The 19,416-nt window shown below is 38.2% G+C and overlaps 1 pseudogene; it reads right to left on the reverse strand.

Moving 5' to 3' along the window:
* Window positions 1-11,550: 11,550 nt before the first annotated feature.
* On the reverse strand, window positions 11,551-12,250 carry LOC109452553 (adenylate kinase 2, mitochondrial pseudogene; annotated as a pseudogene).
* Between the last annotated feature and the right edge of the window lie 7,166 nt (window positions 12,251-19,416).

The raw sequence follows: 19,416 nt of genomic DNA on the forward strand, positions 1-19,416 counted from the left end.
CTCACCACTGGTTGTGAAGTTCCAATGAGATAATGTCTGTGAAGGCACTTGAATGTCTGTTAAGTGTTATGAAAACGTGTAGTGCTGTTATTATCGTATCATCAACCAACACTTATACCTAGAAAAGAGTGAGATGTAACTGTTAATGAGGATTCCTCCATAGCAGTCTCCTTCAGAATTCACCTCCTTACACAATATCATGCAAACTAACAAAAATTTATAAAGGAATCTGTGTGGTATGAGCTAAGTAGAATCTCTGATTATTGTCTGCATTTTTTTCGTTGTTGTTGTTCTTGACCTTAAAGATTACTAAATGCTTTATTGACTAAATACTCTCGAAATATCAGTTTTGAAGCAAAAACAAGTTCAGTAGCCTCTTAAAATAGACAAAACTTTAAGTGGTTTAAAAGTAAAAATAAAGAAAAAATTAGAGATAAGCAGATGTTTCACGTGGACAAATTTATATAACAAGCAGGTGTTGAAAATAAAATCCCAGTAGAAGAGACAGTACCTACCCAAAGGAAAGACATAATTAGGAGGCGAAGGAGCATTCCCTGGCAAAAAGATCATAGCCTTTCCCATTGCTATCTAGGAAAACATGGCAGGCCCTTATCCATGAAATGATCTTGAATGAAAAGTCTCTCAAGGGTGTCAGGGACTCTGAAGCACGGAAAATGTAATCGTGTTAAGAAAGAAACCAACTAGAAGAGTAAACCTCATTGAAAAAAAAAGCAAAAACTCAAAAATGTAAAAGTATGTAAATATACGTTTATAAAACTTCATATGTGTCCCTTTCTGGTTTGTGGAATTCAAGGATATATGTCTGGTAGTGTAGAATAAATTGTGAACATTTTACATTTATTGAGTGCTCACTATATGCTAAATACCGTGCTTAGCTCTTTATATTAACTCTTTGGATTCTCATAATAACTCATTGAAGTAGGTATTATTATTATTACCATAATTTTATAGATGAGGAAATTAAAGCAAAACCAAGCATTTGTTCAATAGATGGCGTATGCCAGGGTTTAAAACTAGGTAGCTTGATCTAAGAGACTATAACCACCGCATTATAATGATTCTCTAATTTGATGGGATGTTTCTAGTGGAACCAATATTAACTAGTGGAATGGAAAGTCTTTCTATCTTAATATTTGTAGACTTGATTGGAAAGACATGGACTTATTAATGAAGTTGAACATAACATGTTATCAGCTGACGGTCTACTTCCTTACAAATAATTTCAGAGTCTTTTGTTTCTGATTTCTAGTTCAAGCTCTACAACCCATAAATATAACACTTTTTCTGGTAAATTTAATTTTCACATATCTGTTTGTCCTCCTCAAACTATAAATTATTAGACTGTGAGACTATGAATACCACTGTCTTAAGAACTGTCTTGTTCATCTTTGCAGTACTAGTTCACAGCACAATATAAGTTTGCAGATTAATTAGTACTGAACGGGCCATTCAGGATTAGCTATCTAAATTAGGTTAAAGAAATTATAAACAGAGAGAGGTCAAGAACAGAAATTTAGATTTGAGCATTAACCCAAAACATAATACGATCCCTTAAGGAAGAAAGTATAAAGACAAATAAGAAAGGACCCAAGGTCAGGGTGTACATTTACCTAGTTTGGCTGGTTTATTTATCTTATTCCCAGAATTTGTTTGGAAAGAAATATTTTGAATGAAAATTTTTAAAGAAAAATACATCCCATATCTTTTCTTTTCAAATATGAAAAATGAAGAAGGAAGGAAAGGAGGCAAAATAGAAGAGAAGACCCTAGAGGTCCATTTATATATTTATCAACATTTATTGATAATTATTGTGCGTCAGCTATTTCTCTAGGTTGTGAATAGAACAATTATCAAGACAGAGAGAGAGAAGATATCCCTTTCTCAAGAATCTTACATACAATGAGGAGGAAAAAATAAGACAAAACAAAGAAATTAAGGTAGCAGTAAATGCTACAGAGCCAAGTAAACAGAGTGGCATGAAGAGAATACAGTAGCTAAGAGGAGGCATGTCACTTAGAATGCTAAAGGACAGATAACGCCACTAAGAAAGTGACATTGAGCAGAGACTTAGATGGTAAGAAGAAAATGGCCAGGTGAAAATCTGGGGCAGAGCATTTTCGGCAAAGGGAATGACAAGGCCAAAGTTCCTGAGGCAGGAACAAGTATGACATCTTTAAAGAACAGGAAAGGCCACTGCAACTAAACACAGGACACAGAGAATACAATTCCAGGCAATCCCCAGCTTAGGGCTACTGGAAACCAAAGAAGGTGAGACTTCAGCTGCTGATAAGAAGTTTAACATTGGGGTGGAGCTAAGGTTCCTCATTGGGTAACTAGTTGGTGTTTTTGAGAGTGCAATTTTAGTAGAATAGTTGGGATAGGAGAGCTTCTGATTCCAGGGATCCAATAAATGAGTCAGGCAGGTGATGAGCAAATGAACACATCCAAGGATTTTCGCAGATAAGGAAAGAATGGAAACTGCAGTGAATTGAAATGCAAGCAAGAGAGAAAATCATCAATGAAGATCTCAAAGGATTTAGATGATATGATTCAGGATATGAAGAAGAGAAATTATATTTGGAAGCAGAGGAGCTTTTGCTGACTAAGAGTTTGAGTAGCGACTGTGTAAAGGGAAGAGTGTTAAGAATACAATAACTGGAAAATCTGAAGTGAAAAGAAGGAAATTAAAGGTTTTTCATGGCATCTAGTCTGTTTTTTTTTTTTTTTTTTTAATCTCTAACGTGGGTGGTAAAGTCATTTGCTAAGTACAAAATCAGCAGGAGCAGGATTGGTCATTGGAGGAGAATGGTGAATACAGGTAACATAGAAAGGGAATAACAGTAACATCTAATGGGCTGTAAGTTCATTGGAATCAGAATTCATATCTTATTCATTCCTGGATCCCTGGCTGTACATAAAATGTCTTTCTCAGGAAAGCTGATTACTAGTTCTCATTGCCTAAAAAATTAGTGTTTTGAATTTATAGAGGAAGAGTTGGGAGTCTTACTGTGGGAAATCTATGTTAGTCTTCTGTCTGCAGGATCAAGTCTGAAATCTTTAGCATGGAACACGGTGCCTTTTCGTGATCTGGCCACAACCTAACTTTCTAGCCTTCCTTCCTGCATCTTCTCTCACAAGTCCATACTTCTAGCCCAACTAAACTGCTCTCTATTCCTGCAATAGGCTGCACTGGAAATGTTTATGTCTTTGTACATGCTATTCACCCCATCTGGAATACCACATTCCATCATAAATGCCTGCTAAACCCCAAGTCATCGTCTAAGCTTCAGAATAAATGTCTCCTCTTCTTTGAAATTTTGCTACTCTTGTCACAGACTATTCTGTGACTTCTCTAGTTTCCTGTAGTACTTTATATGTACCTTTTTCATAATACTGATCACATTTTATTCTCATTACTTGTTTACATGGCCAAGTAGCTCAGGACCAGGGACCATGTTATACTCAACTTTAAATACTCAGTGTCCATCATTATAATGCCCGAAGTGCATTAGGCTCTCAATATGCTTATACTATATGAATGAATGATCAGCACATCTAATACGCTGCCTTTTTCCAATCTTATTTTATTGAGCAAGGTTTTAATAGCTGATAGATATAGCAAAATCATAACTTTAAGTATATCACAAATACATTAGGACAAGTCTTCTGTGTCATGTGCTAAAATGAATAATGTTAGCTTTAGCAAACATATCCAAGAAATAAGTGTAATTATCCTCCCCATTTTACTGATGATAGAAAGCAGGCTTAAAGAAGTTGGACAAATAACCAAATAGCTCAGAGATAACTTGTGAGAGAATATAGACTTGAACACCAGTTGCGTCATTCCAGAGCTATCCACATTTATCCACCCATGGTGTTTCCTTATGTTGTACAAGGTCAGACAATTAAGTTCGCGAACTCATCCTAGAAAAAGTGCTATATACCTCAATGCTGAATATCACTATGGTCACCTATGAAGTACTCCCCTTGGGAAGCTATGCACTGATGCCAGCATCTAGTCGACCCTTCGAAGTAATTTTGGAACTCTTTTTCTGGAATGGCCATCAGAGCTGTCGTCATACTACCCTTGATGTCCTGAATGTCATCAAAATGTCTTCCTTTCAATATTTCCTTTAACTTCAAATAAAGAAAGAAGTAATTGGGGGCCAGATCAGGTGAGAAGGGAGGGTGTTCCAATACAGTTATTAGTTTAATAGCTAAAAACCCTCACAGACAGTGCCATGTGAGCTGGTGTGTTGTCATGATGCAAGAGCCATGAATTGTTGGCAAAAAGTTCAGGTCATCTAACTTTTTCACGCAGCCTTTTCAGCACTTCTAAGTAGCAAAGTTGGTTAACTGTTTGTCCAGTTAGTACAAATTCAGAATGAATAATCCCTCTCATATCAAAAAAGGTTAGCAACAGTGTTACAACAAGTCCACGAACTTATTGTCAGACCTCATTGACTACAGAGTATTTTTTTTATTTTTATCGAAATGCTTGTTAAGAAGGTTAAAACTCAGCTTTCTTATATTTGATATTTCAGTAAAAATATTTCAAGCCTACAATTTAGAGCAGTCCTCTGGATTTAACATCTAACACAATTATATTGGACACATTCAATAATAAAGCACCTTAGATGTTTGCCAGCTTAACTATTTTAACCTTACAAATGTGTGATTCTCTTACTACTCAAATAGAGTTTACCATATACATACGTTTTCCACTTCAAGAATTAACGAAAATGCCAAATGGCTACTATAGTTAATCCTTTGCCTCTGTTTAAAAAGGAAAAGGACAAACCTTTCTATTTGGAAAAAACTTCTGGTAGTACATGCCATTTTGATATGTTGGTTCAGCTGAAAATTTGAATGACCTTTCAGTAATTGACATAATAAAAGTAAAGTAAAAGATATAAAAATATATGGCACATATGTATTTATCTGAAGCATACTTACTGAAAAAGTAGATAGCACAACTGAGTAATAAAAATGAGCAATTGTTACACCTAAGTGGTTTGGAAAATCCCTGACCAGGAATGTGGTGATTAATAGATCTAATGTTGTCAAGAATAAAGCAGCATTATTCTTGTTTTTCACCTTGGTGATTTTGAAATCCTAAGTGAGAGGTTGGATAAGGATGATTGTGGGAAGAACCAGACAAGTACAAAGAGAGAAAGTACAGGAACTGCTGAGAAGAGAAACAAATGTTTACTTTTCAAGTGGGAATCTAGCCCAACACAGAATGAGATAAACCCCATTGGAGAGAACACACTGTATTCTAATCAAGAACAGAGGCGGTTAATGGACAGAATGACTCACCTGATGTTGGAATTTTCTAGGGAACATTTCTAAATCAGGCATCTTTTGTTATGAGTGTCAAGCGAATACAAAGACAGTCTAAATCCAACAAAGGAAATCCTTGATTCAAAAAGGATGGATGAAACCCCATTGATAATGAGCCCCAGAGCAATTCAACCTCAGCAATATTTGGCAGCACATTGAATGTGGCTCACCTCCTTAGGGAATCTCCTGCCCGAAGACTCGTCCAGGATTTTATTATCATTAGTGAATTCTCTCTAATTAGGATGACTTTTATTTAGTACTGAGGTTACATTTATAAAACTGTACCCCGCCTGGAAAAAAAAAGTCAGTGTACCGAAGGGGTACTCCCAGTATTCAGTCATGGCTTTGGGAAGTTAGGCACACATCTGATAACTCAGCAACTTCCAAATGTGTCACATCGCTTTGGTTTTACCTTTTCTTGTTACCCAAGGGCATTTGGGCAAAGTTATGAATAATTACCTAGTGGATCAATCAATCCACTGCTCTATAAAGAAATTAGAGTTTTATAGTACTGATGAGTTTTCAAACTAATTTAGGAGTTTATAATTTTGATGGTTTCAGCTGAACATGGCCTCACGGTTTCATAATTTACAATACAATGAAGGTTTTCAGATTTTGAGAAACACAATATATATGAATTCAAGGTGCATCCTTCCCATTTCCAACTTTTTGTCCATCAACCTGAGTTAACAATTGCTTATTTTCTGCAGGGTGCTTGAGGGGGTGTGTAGGAGAACAAATCACAAAGGAAAGGACACTTACCTAGGGATGTGTACTCTGTAACACAAGCAAAGCACGAGTTCCACAGTTTGTTCTAGGTCTGCGTATGCTGTCATATTTAATTCCATTGTAAAGTACATATCAGTGCATTCCATAACTGCAGTGCATTGGTAAAGAAGGCAGGCGAGCACCAAAAAAGGAAGAAATGAAGGAAAGTTTCTTCACTGTCTCCTAAAAAGAACGATAAGCAATTAAGCTAACGGCAGTTTTTATCTGTAGATACTAACTTTCCAATTCCTTTTAGATAGTCTAAATTTGACTTCTAGCAGAACAGTTTAATTTGCCAAAATTAGTCATCTCTGTTTACTCTCCCAAATTTGGAGGACAAAAAATTCTGTATAGGGAATTCATTTCTGGAAGATGACCACCGGCACTCATTCTTGTGTGTCTAGGCTACAGGCATCTGAGACCAAGGTCTCTTCCCTCTCTTAGAAGGAGGAAGCTGCACCCAAATTCTGCTCCGTAAGACCCCAAAGACCTTTACGTGCAGCTGGCTCGCCTGACAACTTCTGTGAACAGTGAACACCTAACCCAAACTGTCCAGTGCCCAATAATTTGATAATCTTCTCACCAACAACATTGTTTCTGTGTCAGGTAAGATGCCATGGTTAAGGTCCTTTCCCTGGAATGCCAACTGCAGTAAAGAGTTGGCTCGGTGAGTCTGAGATGCTCAAACCGTGCATATTCCAAAGAAACGTCTGGCCTTCAACTAATCTCTAAGGCCTTGGAATGTCCCACCTGTAAGAAAATCTCTACTTATCTGGGAGCCTTGGGCTACACTAGATAGTCTATGCTAACAATGTGATATATGGTTGGGGTCTGGGGCCATGTGGTACCAACCCAACTTGACCTCTTGAGTAACTACGGTCAGCCACATGGGTGCTCCATGGCTACATGATCAACCCTTAGTAAGACTGAACACAATGGGGTGTGTGAGCTTCTTGGTTGATGACACGTATTACCACACATTGCTAGAAGACTTAAACACTGTCTGGACAACTCCCTGGGAAAGGATGACTGGAAGCCCAGGCTTGGTCTCTCCTAAACTCTGCCCTATGTCCATTTTCCTTTGGCTAATTTTAATCTGGATCCTTTCACTGTAATAAACCTTAACTATGAGTATAACGGTTTTCGTAAGTTCTTATAGCCAATCATTGAACCAGAGGGCTGTCTTAGGAACTGGTGACAGTGACCCACATTACATGTCCAATAATCTGCTGGCCCCATGTTCATGAGGACAGCAGGAAGGTTGGGGGACCTACATCTTCTCTTACACCATTGGCTCAGAATTTCCCAAGTGTAATCTGTTCCTTACTCCACTCCAAATTGTGAAATTCATTGACAGCAGGTGCAGAAACCATGAGTTCTTACTTATTACATCACACATTATTAAGATATTTATGAACAAAGAGAAAAGGAATTTTATGCTTTTCCTGTTTCATTCATTGTTTCGAAATTCTTAATTTAAAAATTTGAATCTTCAACAAAATTCTCTTTGATTTCTTTTTGGATTCCAGTATCATTGAGTTATATAAGAGATCCTTTATTTGCTACCTAGTATGAAATTCTTACACCCACTGTTGATTAAAAATGCATAAAAATACCAGGTAAACAGAAATAATTAAGAAAAGAAAGCTACAGAGTATCAAAAGAGCTAAAGTAGAAAAGAAAAAGCCATGTCAAAAACCTCAAGTTTATTACATGTTTATTCCAGTATTTAGGATTCCTACAAAGTTTTTAACTATGTTATTGTCAGATTCCAAGAAGGTATCATTGTCCATATATAGATTTTCTATGAAATGTCGCCATTAAAAAACACAGATTCACACACTTGCAATATATAGTATAGTTAATGTTACAACCCTTGAAGAACCTTGGTTACCTACCTGTGTCAATGTGTCAAAGATGATGCATAGATCATTTTTCAGGAGTGAAGTGGACAATTGCTACCAGCGTAGGCCAAGGCCAAATTATGAACCATGTGAAATTTGCCTGTGCCTCCAATATATTCTCTTTTCTTTGTCCCAGCTCCTTACTACTAACCATCACTCCACTCTCCCAGCCTTCCAAGTATCTGCTCACATATTTGTGCATTGCATGCAAATGGAACCCACTATTCTCCAGGGGAGAGTAGCTGCCGTGTGTGGCATAGAGCTTGCATATTGGAGGCACTCAGTGTTGAATAAAGGAACAATAGCACTATTTTTATACACACACACACTCACCTTTCAGGGAGGCATTCCTTTTACAACTTAAGATTCAAGATTCTAATCAAATAACTACACATCCCCTTGTGTGGTTTCGAGCTTTCAAATTTTGTGTCTTCTATGAAGATCCAATCTTTTTGTATCTTAAGTATCAAAATAGACTCATCACATAATTTTCCTATCAATTTTCTTTTTTTAAAAAGGACTCTTGCTTTTGTCACAGTTTGGAATGGGGTATTTATTTAGTGAATATGAGTACAATAGACAGCTAAAGTAATTTGCACCTAACAGAATAAAACCTATTTTTCTTTCATTGCAAGAATTGCTATTGGTGTCTTAAATAAATCCTCCAAAAGACATCTCTTATTGCTGTGATACTTTATTATTATTATTATTATTATTATTATTAGTTTTAGCTTTCTGGCACTTTCCTCATTCTATCCTATACTAAAATTAGTCATAATAGTTTATCTCTTCGAATGGATTGTAAATTCCTTGAGGGAAATGATCTCATTTCTACATGATCCTAGAACAGCTGTAACAGCACTTATAAGATGGTAGTTGCTCAATAAATATTGGTTAAACATACAAGTAAATAAGTGGTTCCTACAGGAACCCTGTGGGGTGTGTGTGTGTGTGTGTGTGTGTGTGTGTGTGTGTGTATGCGTGTGTGTTCTTTTATCCCTGGATTAAAGCTCAGGTTGAGTATAACAGAATTAAAGACTAAAGTTAAGCTATGGGATGTGAATAAATTCTATCCACCTTAAGGGTTTTGTAGACAAAGCCCACCGTTATCTCATCTACTAACTGCACCACGTAAACGGTTACAACCAGCAGCTACAACCAAAAATGGCTTCTGCGAACTCCAGCTGCCATCTCCCTCTCAGCCACCTTGCAATCACCTTGCATTCTTGACTGATGCTCAAACTTCTGGATCATAGCCCACCATCTGGACTTCTATCTCCTCCAAAGGCATTGTCTGTACTGGGCCACTGCTCAGTTGCTAATTAGTAACACAACTAGAGCAAAATGTCCTACTCAGGATCGTTAGAATTTTTTTTTTTTTTTCCGACAGCTATATTGCCAAACATCCTTCATTCCAAACTCCATCCTAATTCAATTCTCCATTTAACAATATATTAGTTTTGTATTAAGAATAAATTTTGTTAGAGGTTTGCCCAGAGAAATAGTCCTTCTCTACATTTTTAGAAATTTCAGTTTCAAAACGGACACATTGGAAGAGAAACAAAATCATTGAGTGGTTAAGGTCGGGGCTGGAAAGTTCCAGGCTTGCCAACCGGGCCCAGTCAGCTGCCTACAACTTTCCACACATCAGCGAGTTCCCCTCATAAAAGGTTTACAGCTCAAGTCAGGCTGGCTGCAGACAGAGTAAACCAACAAAGTACAAAAAAAGTGAGGGAAAAACAGTGTGAGACCAATTAAAACAAATTGGTAATGAAAGCAACAGCTGGATGTCAACATGTTCTGCTCTGTTAATGGCATGTCAACGGGGTGATTTTTAGAGAAACCGGTGTTGTCTGAAGGAAAAGAGAGACCAGCACCCTAATGGGACTGAACAGGCCTGCCCCTCACCAGAGGCATTCCTGCCCACTCACTTGGGAAGGCCACCTGTGCAGATGAAAACCCGTGCAAGAAACTGTTCCCTCTTCATAAAGCCTGCCTCTCAACTGTCACCGCAGGGAATAGCATCCCTTTCACCTCAGTGCAGAGCTCATTTAACAGATGCTGTTACGCCAGAGGAGGACAGCCGATGCCGCCTGAAAAGCACTGGGATGTCAGATGACCTGGTTCTGAGTCCGGTGCTGTCATTACGACCTTTGTCCCTGCAACAACTCAAACACCTCATCTGTAAAGAAAGGAATAGAATAGCCCTTTTTTGTCTGCAGGTGTATCTTGAAGATGACACGAGGAAAATACATGTGAACGCAATTTGGAAATTATTAGGTTGCTGCAAAAGTACTTGCAGTTTTTGCAATTATTTTTAAACCTTTTAAACCGCAGTTAATTTTGCACCAACCTAATACAAATATTGCCCATCAAATAAGGAACTCTTCTTAAATGTCTGGCGGGAGTGTTTTGGAAAACTGGTTTCATAACTGTTCCAGAGCATGTAAAGGTGAGTCAACTGAACCACCTGCTTCCTCTCAAAGCATAGGTTCAATGCAGGACCACATCATTAGTGAGAAACCGTACGTCAGATGGAATATCACATGCTGGTTGAGTGCCTATGTGTTAGCTATTGGAATCATTTTGCTCTCATAAAAAGCCTCTGGTGTCACCATTCTACTTTACAGATAAAGAAATGGAGGTTCAGAGAGGTTAACAAAGTTGCTCAGTCGCACCGATATTTAGTTGCAGAACCTGTAGTTGAATTACAAAGCCTTTGCTTTGAATCACCATGCTACCCCCCTGCCTTCATTTTCCCCATTCTAATGTAACAGGATGTTGAAATAGAGTCAAATCCCAAAAGCCAACAGCGAAATAATATGGGCCAAGGACCAGGATGGAGCCTGAGGTCATTAGAGTTTCCACCCAAGAAGTCAGCTTTAACTTAAGTGGTCAACCGAAGGAGATACTTCACTCCTTCCTAAGAAGTGAGTTTTTTCAGCTTGCCCCACCCTCCCCATGACTCTTGTAAACTTGACTTGCTGAGCCACTACCCCCATGAGCACACCCCATGTCTCTTTCAAATGTGGAGATGATATTTTCATCTCAAGGTGAGGGGAAACAGAGTCCGTAGTTAAACCCTCTCTGTCCCAACCTATAGGACATATAGGATAACTGTGATTTCCTGCATTCCTGGGCTGGCAAACCCATGAGGTTTGGAGAAAAATGCTGAGGACTTAGGGCACTGGCTTTAAAAAATATTGTCACAAATCCAGAGTAAATAAAAACTTGATTTCTTAGAAATAGTATTGTGTCTCCCTATTTCTACTTATACTTTCCATTTTTAAAAAGTTAATTACTTATAATTAAGACTCTTACTATATGTAAAAGAAATTGCCTCACTACAAAACTACTGCTCTTCCGATATTTTTCTTGAGCCCCTCACTACTCTTCACTCTCCACCCCTCCCCTCCGCCCAGCACTTAAGAGCAGAATGGTGGGGGAGGAGGTGGGTAGGGGTGTGGTGTGGGGGGATGGTGATGAGCAGTGGTGAATCTCCCCCGGCCTGTTACTAGGATGTAGCTTTGGAGAAGGCTGCTGGTATGTCACAAACATGACATTAGGGGTCTGGGATGCATTGATGGCAGAATGGATCCCCCATTATCTGTAGTACTCCACCAGCTAGATACTTGGAGCGTGGTCGGCCTCCATGCAGAATTTCAAGGCCTTTTCATTATCATCTGATCAGTGAACAAAAGGTACCCCAGTGATGTCATCTTTTGTGAGCTCCTTTGCGGGGGTTGAACTCCTCCTGGCAGGAACGGCCACACAGGGGGTGAATCAGCCTTTCTGTGCTTCTCCGAATGAGCAGAGTCTGGGATGTGAAATTCAACCACAGAATCAAGCTTCTCTTTCCTCTTCTCCACGAGGTCATCATGCATTTCTGCCTGCCTCACAGTCTGAGGGAAGCCATCTAGAGGAAAACGATTTTTGTACAGACAGGTGTCCAAATTCTTCCCAATGCACTCCACTACCATTTCATCGATCACCAGTTTCCTGGCATCCACAGTTGCCTTCAGCATTTTTCCCAGCTCTGAGCCAGCAGCCACCATGGCCCTCAGCATGCCCCAGTAGCCAAATCACAGACACAGAAGTTTTGGGCCAGTGTGGGTGCGCGGGTACCCTTGCCGACCCCAGCAGGCCCCAGCAGCATGGACTGATGCCTTTAGGACACCCTGGGCTGGTTCAGGCGCGGGCACGTTGGGAGTCATGACTGCCAAAGCCTCTCACTGTTTCAACCCGTCTGTACCTGGAGTATACACTTTAGTTACTGATCTTGTGACCGACCAGCTATGACCCAGATTTTTTTTATTTTTTCCTTTTTTAATTTACTATATGGAGAAACTATGAAAACTTCCCACATTTTCATTCAATGTCAGGAAAGACAAATGCCTATGAGGGAGTTGGAGTTAAAGAGGAAGAAAACATTAAGTTGCTCTATGAATTACTACACCCTTTTAAAATATTTAGTTATGCTTTCCTAGGCCTAGGAGTGGAAAATGGCTAGGGGTTTAAGAAATATTATTGTCAGGGCAGACATGGAGCGTGGTTTGAAACCAGCCACACGTTTTAGAGGGAGAATACTTAGGGGAGGAAAAGGTAGGACCAGGAAGACTCTTCGATCCATGTTAACACATCCCCAGGCCAGGCCAGATACTTTGAAGTTCTCTGTGTGTGGAACTTCTGTCTGGCTCGCAGCCCCCAGCCTCAGGCTCTGATAAAGCAGCCAGCTTGTGTAGTGCTTCCTTAAAAGTCAAGGGCCTTTCAAGTCTCTCTCTGATTCCTTCCTCTTCGCCACTCTTCCTCCTGTCTTTAGAGTTGTGCTTACTTCTGTGTGATGTCAAGTGTAAAATGGACCATGCAATCATTTCCCCAGCCAAGAATACATTCTTATAGACCCATATAGTCATGCATCAGGGATTGCGACAATTGCAGGTCTACAGAATAAAAAGAAAACTAAGCACAAATAAACACTGTACCAGTTTGGTGGAGGGGAACAGGGGATCTAAGCAGCAGACGAGCCAACATTTGCTGGTTCCCTTAGTCTTCCAGGAAATGAGAAATGGACTTATTTGCATGCAAAACCATGGAGAAAATTGAATAAAATTCATCTACATGTATCTATATCATATATATGTCATATATATATGTGTGTATATATATATATGTATATATGATATATATGGTATATATGTATATATATATGATATATATATATATATATATATATATATATATATATATATATATAAATATATACATAGGCAACTTTAGCCATAGGTTATAACAGAAGTCCAAAGTTACAATTTATGCACACAGCAGTTCGTTTCCTCCCATATGGGCAATTCCATAATTAAATAATTGATGATACCAAAAATACAATTTCAAAAACTTTAATAATTCACTGAGATTATAAAACCTCATGAATATCAAGAGACTTAATCTCTCTGAACAGTCAGCCTGCAACTATCCTTGGAACCGAAGCTGTGGGCCAACTGGCAGAAGCCTTTAACCCTCCTTCCAGATTTTCCTCAGAAGAGGGTATTCTATTGCTCTAGTGTTCTTATAGCATAGAATCAACAAATCTCCAAAGTGGGACTGAGAAACTCCATTTATTATCACCTGTTACGTGCATATATCACCCATTATTTACTTCTCACAGTCGCCCTATCAGGTTGTCAGTATTATCCCCATTTTACAGATGAGAATATTGGCACTCAGACAGCTTGTGTCATGCTCAGTGATGGCAAAGCTGGAACCAGAACACAGAGCCCCTGAATGTAGCACTACAGAGCAATTACCATACCAGCACCTTACATTGCCTCTCCTCTCATGAGAATTAAAATGTACAAGAAGTATTCAACTCAGCGAAGGAGCTCATGAAATTGTTTATTGGCAGTTCTAGTGTTTTCATCCCTGAGCATTTTGTCACCACAGTGTTTTTTCTTTCTCATCAGGTACAATGCCATTAACATTGGATGAAGTTCAAAGTGGGAATCCTTGAAGTTGGGCCGGGCAGGGTTGGTTTCATGGGTGTGCAACCTGTACAGTCTCACAGGGGCCCACGTTCAAAAGGCACCTGTGTTTGGTTTAATGCTCTGCTGTCCCTTTCTTGAAATTCTTCATAATTTATCTTTGAATTTATGTGTTGTAAATGAAGCCCAATGGGACAAGGAAGCATGATTGTGAGTGAAGGAGATACGTGCAACGTGCAGATACGCATGTCTGCTCTGTTCCTTTACTGCCTGTTTGCACAGAACATCGGAGATGCCCCGGGAACACAGAATTCCAGTGAATTCAGGATTCATGGGAGTTCAGCCAGACTCAAAGCAAGTATAAGATAAGCATGTTCCATCTACAACTAAGTAAGCAGGGGCACTGATAGCCCCAAGAGGCTGTGCTTTCCTCTAGAACAGAATTTGCTTCAAACTCAGAAAGAAGACGATGATGTTCAAAGACACAGAGACCAAGGAAACCTATGATACCCTTTCTTACCTTTCAGTCCTGACTCACCAATAAGCTAAAGGTAGACAATGTTGGTAGATGCTCATGTGTCAAGTGAAATTAAAAAAAAAAAAAGAATGAGTTATCTTTGTGTATCTATTTCCTCTCATGCAGAATATATGCATGTCCTGAGAAATATGAATCGTGTGATTTTGGTGATACCACATAATGACTAAATGCTTTTAGATTTGCATTTAAAACTGGCATTGGGCAATATGAAGATGAATGGTAAAATGCATGCTAATTATTTAAAATTTAATTTTCCATACTTAGGATAACATTGTATAGTAAGTAAAAGACACTATGACAAGTCAAGGAAGATAGAGACCATCAAAGGAAGGAGAAAGCTATTTATTTTAGTACACGTAATGGCATTTTTTTCCTGCTTTTTGAGCAAAAGCCCTTTTGGTTTTTTTGCTTTGGGCCCAGCAGATTAAGTAGCTGGCCCAGACCTAGGCAAAGAAGTGTTTTGCAATCTCCAACATGCAACCAGGTTCCACACCAGCTTGACCATTTGTGGCCTGGGTGTAGCCACAAGATGTTGAGATCAACTGGGCGTAAAATAACAGAGGACTCAGAACAGGACATTTAAAGTCATGACCCTAAGTACACGGGATTTACATTCTGTTTCTAGAGCACAAATATTTTATTTCGGTGCTACTGTGAAAATAGGATATTAACCTAGGGTATAACTTACAGCTGAAAGATTTGGATTACACACATTTATCCCTTGGTTTCAAGACACAGGTATTAAGACTTTCCTGAAATATGGGGTTTGGGCTGCAGAGTCTAATGACATTGTGACAGGGAGAATTGTAACTGGTCTTTGGAATTGGCATATTTTCTATGAGATGGATGGGGAGAGGATACTTGAATGGTTAATAGCATAAACTCAATAAATAGACTGAAGTTCATCTATTTATTGCTAAGTTAAGACAAGATCTGGATTTACCCAACTGTAAAATGGACATAAACATCCATACCTCAAAGAATATCGTGAATATTACAGGACAGTGCCAAACACAATCAATCAATACATAAATATATCAATACATAAATAAATCATATATATAAATATATATTTATATATATAAATGTAAATATATATATATACATATATGTGTATATGTGTATGTGTATATATATATATACATATATATGTGTGTGTGTGTATGTATATATATATATATATATATATATATATATATATATATAATTTATAGTGTTTGTCTCTTCTCATCTGGAAGTAAATTCCTTCTGAAAGCTCACTCTTATCTCTCTTTGAAACCAAGTAAGGCTTTGCCTGACCCTTCATTTCCTTGGAAGAACTTCTTCTCTCAGGCACTGAGCACAGTCTTTTTGTATTTTTCATCTAAAGGTAGGCTTTAGAGGACCCGTCCATTGCAACTTTTAAAAGACAAAGTATCTAAGTCATCCCCCTTACTCTACACTAAAGCTTGGGGCACTATTCTGGGCATCCTAAAATCTCAATGAATGTGTATGGAATAAAGAAATGACCTCTGCTTCTCATGAGTTCAAGACACTATGGACACTTTTAGGTATGAAAGGAGTAGGAGGTTTTCCATTTGAACATCTGGAGAAAGGTCAAGAAGAAAACACTGGGCTCTCCTATAGCAGGCCTACTGTATTCACCCTGGACTATTTGTTACACTACTACCAGGGTTTTGTATGGCGTAGCATTGACTGAAAAGCAAAGTCCAAAGTCCTTACCATGGCATTCAAGACCCTACCAATCTTGTATCATTCTACCTCTCCAGCACCATCTCCTACTGTGTTTTGTCTGTATCCATTTGAATGTACTGTTTGTTCTGCCTGGAAAAGGAGTCCTCCCCCCACCACCCTTCCTGGCCATTCAGTCCTCAACTCAAAATTCCCCTTTCCTTCCATTCCACCTCCTCTACACAGAGGTGCTCTTTCTTCCTGTTCTCATAGCTCTTCTCCCACTGTTATATCATCCTTATCTTTATATCCCCAAATCATCACATGGCACCTGATATAATTGGTGTTTACTAAATTAATGAATGAACTATGGGTCGCATCCTCCACTCCATAATTTTTCTCCACTATTTGTCATTCTGTCTCGCGTTGGTTCATTTCTGGTGCATCACAAAACTATTACAAGCGGACTCTTAGCATGTGGACTTAAAATTAACAGCTTCCACTACCTGCAACTGACCCGGCACATACAAGACATCTATTAATCTATAATTGTCATTTTTTATTAGACTTAAATTTTAATTATTTGATGAGGCTCCTCTGTAGGAAATGGTTCTTTAGCTGATAAGTAAGACTAAACATATCCCCAGCACCCACATCTAAATGTGGCTTGTGATTTTCTACTTACTGTTACATACCAAGTAACTATATTTAGGATATATGTCATTTTAAAACAAAGTAAAAACCATCAAACCAAAAATCTCAATGTCTTTATCAGAATGGTTCTCAAAAACAACTAATTGCTAATTTGAGGGATGGGAGTATAACCTTGGCTAGGGCTGCTGTAACGTTGTGCCACAGACTGTGTGGCTTAAACAAGGGAAATATATTGTCTCACAGTTCTGGAGGCTGGAAGTTTGAAATCAAGGTTATCAGCAGGGTTGTTTCCTTCTGAGGACCATGAGAGACAGATCTGTTCCAGGCCTCTCTCCTTGGCTTTTAGATGGACACCTTCCCCATGAGTCTCCTTACACAGTGTTCTCTCTGAGCTTATCTCTGAGACCCAATTTTCCCTCTTTATAAAGACACTGGTCACAGAGGATTAGCAGCCATCCTAAAAAGCTCATCTGAACCAATTATATCTGCATCCAGCCTATTTTTAAAAAGGGTCACATCCTGAAGTCCTGGGAATTAGGACTCCATCATGTGAATGTGGGGAGGCATCAGTTCAACCCATAGCAGAAGACAGACAGACACACACACACACACACACACACACACACACACACACACACGTAGTTTTCAGTGAAATACAGAGTTGAAAATCAGTTTGGGCAGTGGTTCCAGGTATGACAAGAAGCAATTCACTATCAGCTTCATTACACAATAAGAAAAAGCAATCTGGAAAACTATTTCAGTGAATAAGTGAGCCAAAATGTATTTTAATAAATTAGTCATCTAGTATGGCTGATACATAAGGTCTTGTGAGGGAACAGAAGTAGATGAAAAAGAGAGCTAGGGGGACCTAAAAAGTCCTGCTGTGCCAGGCAAAGGATTTGAGATTTTATTCTCAGATTCTTAACTATCCTCCTCAAGTACTCCCTCCAGGTAAGGGAGAATGACAGGACACATTAATGAGGTCTAGGGATACAGCCTTATAGGACCTGCTACTGCACAAAATGTCTTTGAAGTCTCAAGGTTCATCCTAAAATTTCATGAGCATTTTGCCTTCAGCTGTATAATTAGGAGTATTTATTCTAGTCATGTCCTTCTTCACATTTTCAAGCAAAATTTTTGTCTGGAAAATTGCAGCATTCTCTCTAGTCTCTTGAAGTTACTCTTAGCATACCATTTTGACATAGCGAACAGGAAGGTGACAGACTGGAAGATGTTTTCCATGTTTAAAACTGACAAGAGACTAGTTTATAATATGCCGATGAACTCCTTCAAATTAGAAAAAAAAAAAGTGGAAACAAAAACCCCAAAGAACACATTTGTAAAATGCATACCTAATAGAAAGAGAAATCCTAGTAAGAGAAATCCAGAAACACTAGAGTATCTAAAGTCTCTTTATATTCATGAAGCTGTTTCTGGGTGCCCTATTCTTCATCTCTACTCCATTGATCTATTTTTTTGTTACCATACAACCACTCACCATTTCTGTTACTATGACTTTGTAATTTATTTTACTATTTAGCAAGATGATTTCTCTCTCATTCTATTTTCAGTTGTGGCCATAGCAATGATTAGCCATTATAATTCCATATCAATGTTAGAAGGACTTTGAAAAATCCCTCTTAAAAATTATATTGGAAATTTTATTGCAATCGAGTTGAACTTACAGATCACTCTTATTCATTCAACAAACATTTGTTGAGCCCCTGTCATGTGCATGACAATGTTGAAGTCACCAGACACACAAATGAAGAAAATGTGTTTCTTTTTTGTTTTTTGTTTTTTTCTGGAAGTTACTCCTGATATTGTGGGAATGGTGTTGATTTTTTAAGTAGATATTTTATCAATTAACCAAAATGTCAAATATAACAAAGGGAGCAAAGTTCCTACAAAACATCAGTACCCAAAGCAAAGATAAGAGAAATGTCTAAGGGGCAGAGTTGTCTCTTTAATGAGAATACTACATGGGGATAGTCAAGCCCAGACTATCCTGGCATGCACTATTTGTCCTCTTATTTATCCAGTACCAACAAAGATAACTGACATTGCTGGGATAAAATGAGCTCCCAAGCAAGAATAGCCAGTTACTGAGAGGCACAACTATAATTTATAAGAAGATAGAGAGAGTACAGAATAAACAACCCATGCTTGGTGAGGCACAAATATTGGACCAGATAGTTTAAAATTTTTAAATAAGCATTTTAAAATACATTGAAAGAGATCAATGAGGATAGCAGTAACTCAGAGCAGGACAAATAGAAATATGGGTTCAAAAATATAAAGAATTTAATGGACAAGAAATATAACTATATATGTAGACTAGGATAACAAAATTGCTTCCTGGAAGATCTAACAAAGGAACTCTCTCAAAAGTCATGAAGAATGACAAAATGATTTAAAACTTTAAAAGAAAATTTAGCATATATACAATAGATGTCTGGGAATGAAAAAGTAAAGAAAATGTAGAAATAATTTCTAAAAAATCAGTGACAATTTATCAGAATTAAAGGTAAAAATATAA

Source organism: Rhinolophus sinicus, chromosome 2 (assembly GCF_057876585.1).
Source record: "Rhinolophus sinicus isolate RSI-liver-muscle chromosome 2, RSI-T2T, whole genome shotgun sequence".
In the NCBI taxonomy this organism is placed as follows: Eukaryota; Metazoa; Chordata; class Mammalia; order Chiroptera; family Rhinolophidae; genus Rhinolophus; species Rhinolophus sinicus.